This window comes from Montipora capricornis, chromosome 5 (genome assembly GCF_036669925.1).
Source record: "Montipora capricornis isolate CH-2021 chromosome 5, ASM3666992v2, whole genome shotgun sequence".
NCBI lineage: Eukaryota > Metazoa > Cnidaria > Anthozoa > Scleractinia > Acroporidae > Montipora > Montipora capricornis.
This window is the reverse complement of record NC_090887.1, coordinates 10,940,654-10,946,653: the sequence shown is the minus strand read 5'-3', so window position 1 is coordinate 10,946,653 and position 6,000 is coordinate 10,940,654.

Below are 6,000 nucleotides of genomic sequence, written 5' to 3'. Positions count from 1 at the left end.
TTGGTTGTTGACTTTTTTGCCTGCTTTGCGACGGCCGCCTGTTTTCACTCTGCAATGCGATTGGTTCAGTTGATTCTTTATGTCTGTTGTGATTGGCTAAAAGTACATAGCCTGCTCACTCGCGTGATCACAATGGCCGTTATTGCTGGCGAGCCTTGGCGAGGCAGCAGCCTATTCTTGATATTAGCGAAGAAAAATCAAAATTTGTGGGATGTAAGATCGGAAGCATGCGCAGTCGATTGGGGTGTTAATCATGTCTGTAATCCCCTCAACAGATAGTAAGGGAGAGAAATGTCGGTCCCTAGACTATTTTCCTACGAACATGATGTTTTGGGAGCCATATACCGTAAAATTCCGAAAATAAGCCCGGGGCTTATATTTTTCAAGGGCCTTTTTCGAGGGGCTTATTTTTGGAGGGGCTTATCTACGGGGGGAAATTTGCGTTTCCAAATCGATTGGGCTAGCCTTATAGTTGGAAGTAGATCTACCGTTTTTAGTTTGTTTTACTTTGTATTTGAGGGCAATTTTCCAAGTACAAGCTCCCCGGGGGCTTATATTTGGAAGGGCGATTTAACGGAGGGTTTTTTGCGTTACCGCTTTGGGGGCCTTATATTTGGAGGGGCTTATTTTCAGAATTTTACGGTATTTACAGTTCCATATGGTACGCGTGTGTTACAAGCGAGCTGCATTGTTTCGTATGTTTGCAAGGCTATACTCAACGAAATTCTTTGACACAAGACAGACGAGTCGTTTTATGAGGTTAAATTCCGTTTTGGTCGCATGACATCAAACTGTGAGCGCCCTAATTGAAGTAATACGGTTAAAAGCTGCTTTGACGGCACAAATGTTATCTTATATAAGAGTGTTTTCATTTGTTTATTACCGACCCTTGCAGAAACACGCATATGACACTAACTGTGCTATGAGCTTTTTCAATTAACGATGCCCGCAGAAGAGCTATGACACAGGTAGCATTTTTAGTGGGATTCAACTACAATCGAGCTCTAACGAAAATGCCCACGAGAATTACCTGCCAATTCATCGACAACAAAACATGCTAAACGATGAAATGATAATATGTGAAATGAATCATATATTGAACTGCGGATATGAAATTAAGTCATTGTCAAGTTAAGCTATGATCCAGCTCCCAACGTCAGTGTCTTCATAGCTCAGATGGTTAGAGCGTCGCACGGGTTCGAATCTCGTTGAAGTCCTGAATTTTTCAGGCTTCACTATGCAATTGCTAAAATTGCGTTCATAACTGAGAGGATCATAGCCTCACTTGACAACCATACTAAGTCAAATTCATAATCTAGTAAAAAAACCAACGCTTTGTGAACTACAACAGAAACCTCGGTACTGTAATTCTCTCTGTTGTGAAGCAGTCGAACCCTAATACTGCGGTGCACAGTGAATTGCCCTCTCATTTTGCTCGTTCTCTTGGTCCGGCTATTATGATGTACTGGTGGGGTGCGATTGCATTTGAAATTATTTTCGGTATTAAAGCTTCAATGTTCCCTGGGTGTGCCCTGTAAATTGTAATCAATCTTGTGTTCATGCATACGTTTTCTTCAAGACAAAGCGACAGTAAGGTGCATAATTAAAGCCCTGCTACCTGAAAGTCACTTCAGATAAATTTGTGCTTCCTTGAGACTGACGCGTGGTCAACAGCTGGGAAATTGGAGCGAGCGAGGATAATTTGGCCCCTGAACTTGTGATATCCAGTGATTTTTAACAACAGACAGATTTAAGAAAAGTAGTTATCTTGAAAAAAACGTTCGCCTGAAATATTTCATATATCAAGACCGTCTCTACGTTCAACTTTTCATGTGACCCACTACAAGGTCTATAAGCGAAACGTGGCACTGCTGGAACCTTGCTGGTACCCCGTTTTTGGCGGGAAGTTGCACGGGCTGGAACCAGTGTTTTTTAGCGGGAAGTTGCAGGCGTAATGCATTTGACCACGTGTTTTAGTAAAGCAAGCAAAAATTTTGAAGGCATCCACAAAACAAACTAAACAGTTTGTAATATGTCGTGCAACGAAGAAAGATGGGAAAGAGGGAAGAGAAACATTAAAGCAGGCGTCGAGAGAGCGATGCTCAACTTGAGAGAGAGCGACTGATAGCGTGAGAAAACATGCGAAATATCAGTGGCAACGAGAAAGAGCCCGACCGAAGAAAGAGGGGAAATTCTGATGACGAGCAGCGGAAAAAAGAGCGAGCACGAGAAAACAGGCTAGATAATCGTGAAGAAAAAGTACGGGAAAATAGCAATGAGCAGGCCGGACTGGTCTTGCGGTAAGTTGTCTAGTTATAAAAATATTTCACTAAAAAACAAATAAACAATAATTGAGGAGCTCCGCTTTTAGGCTTGCCTAAATCAGTATAAGTGAGCTTATAATATCGTTTTTGAAGCACAGAAATTATCCGACTTTTTGATCTTAAGAGAAGGGGGAACCGACTCTCGAAAAGAGATCAATGACTATTGATATCACAACGAAGGATGCAAACAAAATTTGTGTTTTTATGTAGTTAAGTCACTGTCTGTCTTTCAGCCTGGGAGTTGTGCGAATTAGTGCATCCGACAGATTAGCCAACGATCTGCCTGTAGATAATTTATTAATTTAATTAAGCTTATACTTAAGCCAAGCCCAACATTATTTCAATTCACTAAGAAAGAAATCAATATGAAATTTCGTTAATTGATTGAAACTTTTTTGTAAATTCGGTTTTTCTGATATCCGCACAATAACCAAGATCTGGACAAGTTAAATTCCTCTTGCCTCGATAAATCCGACCCCATGTTTGTTTAGAACTGGGCGCAAAAAGAGCATATTGTTAGTATTTGTAATCCTGTGTCGGTTACTGTAAACGCCTTTTCCAAATTTCAACAAATTGTTCCAGCTTTCTTTGTTTCCTGTTTGCTTTCAGAAACCGCCGACGCTTTTCACAAAGAATTATTAAAACAGACCTGAATTGCTGTTCTTTAAAAAGCCGCGATTGGATGGTGCCATTCATCGATTAAATCACTTTCTATCGGGTAAGTGTTCTTTAGTCAGATTGTCCAGTTGATTGCACTATCCCACCACAGAGGGTCCTTTTTAGTTGCTCGATTATACCACGATCTTTACCCTCAACAGCTGCAATTCAGCTGGAAAATTTTGATGATTATCCCAGAGTAATTAAAGAAAGAAAATCCAACATGATGGACTCTAAGGGTGCGTTCGATTGACCGTATTCCGGAATAAGAATACATGGAATATAAGTTAGAAATCCTTCGTTTTTACGGACATTCATATTAAAATTTTCAAACATCCGCTAAAATGCTATTTTAAACATATTTCTGTTATCCTTGCTGCTTCGAAACGCGCCAAACATACCGTTTTAATCATCACTCCGCGTATTCTTATTCCGGAATCCGCCCTTAATCTGGCCACGGTTGTTCAAAAGGTGGATAGTGATATCCACTGGATAAATCACTATCCACTGGATCAGTCAATTGGTTTTGATATTGTTCATCCGCTGGATAGTGATTTATCTGTTGGATAGCGCTATCCACCTTTTGAACAACCGAGGCCTGCTGTTTACCTAATGCGTGGTTAATTGGGAGATCATTACATCACAGATGGTGGTGGCGACTTAAAGGCAATGCGTTGCAGTAATCACTTCCTTTCCCACAGTCAGTTACAAAGTAATAATAAGGTTTTCATGGCCTATCGATGTAAATTAATTAAAAAATAATGCGGCGACGGGTAAAATGAATGAGGTTGGGGAATTGGGTTAAGTCGCCGCACACTTTCAAAAAAACTATTTCAAAAAAAGGAAACAGTGTTTCGTTTCCGGAATGGGCAGGAGAAACGATAAAATACTGGAGGGTGGGTCACTCGGTCTGTCATACTTATTTCGCTTCGTCCATTGAAACTCTCGAGAAATGTGGACTCAAACTCTCTGAACGGTGAGAAGCCTGTCAAGGAATGTTAACCATTAAAGAGAGAGATCGCTCATACTAGCCTTATGATCCATTTCATATATCATTTCATCGTAGAAGGAGAGATACTTGTTTATTTGCGCAATACATTGAAGCAGAAAGTCTACAAATACCTATTTTACCTTATGCCAGTGCATAAAATTTCAAATTTCGTTTTCCGTGAATCTTCTATTCTTGTGTTACATGTGAACCTCGGCAGGTACTAGCTTTGCAATTACTGGTTCCTGGTTAACCCAATTTATCACTACGACTCACCAGTGCGAAGATTGTTGCCATTACTCATTAACACGAAGAGAGAGAACTTTGGATTTTTCACTGAACAATACATCGCTCCAAGTTAACCCAAAGTCACTTGATAGTCAAAACGTTATATTTATGACGTATTTCCTTTGCTTTTGTGTTCATCAGCATTATTTTTTGCTATACTCCAGGTTCACGTGTTTGCAAGTTTGTTTTTGCATCTCACAGATGTTTAGATTTTCAAGTACAAACTCTGTTTTGATTGGCCACTCTACCTCACTGTGTAAATAGTTCACCCTAGCTGAAGTCAAAATTCTGAGGAAATGAAAACAAAAATGAGTTTCTACCGAAGATTAGGGACTTAATTTCCGATTCATTTGTAAGAAAATCCGACCTGAGCACCGGCCCTCTCTCGAAAAGTTATCGACCAAGGAAAAACGGTTGTAACGGGTGAAGAAGATCCACTTATTAAAAGAAGTATTTTTAATTTCGTCTTAAGATTAAAACAATGGAAAAATTCTTGCAAGGTTTCGTAAGGACAAACACATTTAGTTTAAAAAAATAGAACTGAAAGTCTTGCGCGTAAAATTAGCCGGACAAGTTTTAAAGGTTTTCCTAAAACAAATGCAATAGGCCATTTGCACTAAGAGGTCATGTGACATAGTTTTCATGAAAATGAAAGCTATATGATTTTGCCTTCGAAAAACGATTAGTGGGTCATATCTTAAACATAAAAATAGTGATTTGGTTTTTCAAACCCGCGCCATTTTCTTAAAATGAGTAAGTTCCTCGCTGGTCACGTGACCGAAATGTGATTTTTAAAATTATGAATTACTTCTTTCTGAACACAAGCTTTGCACTTAAACTTCAAGGAGGATGTTGAAAAAATTATGTGCTAACGTTTACAGCACATCTGAGCGTAACTATTAAAGGTTTAACAAGATATAAGCAAAAAGTAGTTTTGGCCGCCATATTGGAGGGCAAGAGTATGCCCTCCAACATGGCGGCCAATACAAATCATACTGCTTTGTTGAAAAATCAAAGTGCCATAAAATATCTTCCTTAAATGCGTTTCCTCTCAAATTTCGGGTGTAAGCTAATTTTTACGTGCTCTGTCAATTTTTTGCATCAGCAAGATTCCAACTCATTGTTTAAAGGAAGTAATGGTCACGTGACCTCTTAGTGCAAGTGGCCTATTGAATTGAAGTTGAAGCTGCCTGATTGTGCGCTACTCTGGAAAGAATTTATGACAATTACTTTCCTTCATTAAACAACTTATCTAGCTCGAACAACTTGTTATGCCTAATGAATTCACCGTGTTTAAATAAGTTATTACTTACTGAATAGAACTGCTAAGAAATTAGTGGAAGTAGACGTTTGTGGAAGCCGGGGTGTGGCCATTCTTTAATTGTTTTGGTCGGCGGTACATTTTGGAAAAACAGCGGGACTCAATCCAGCTAATTTTTGTTCAAAGGATCCTTCACCTGCTTGCTTTCAGGCGGCGTTCTACGTAGAGGCTAAGGATCCTATAACGCCGAATTTATGCTTCAAATTGAGACGATAGTCTAAGTGTTGTCACTAAATATAGCGATGAGGTATTTGCGGCTACACAGACTAAATCTTTCAAAACAAAATAAATACAGGATGGAAAAAGAGACACCATGACGCTGCTATGTCAATGCACACCACTTAATCTCCGCGGCCAGTGGATCGCTCATATATACTAGCCTTAAGTTTGATCCTTCCCTGTATCTTTCATATCCTCGACAG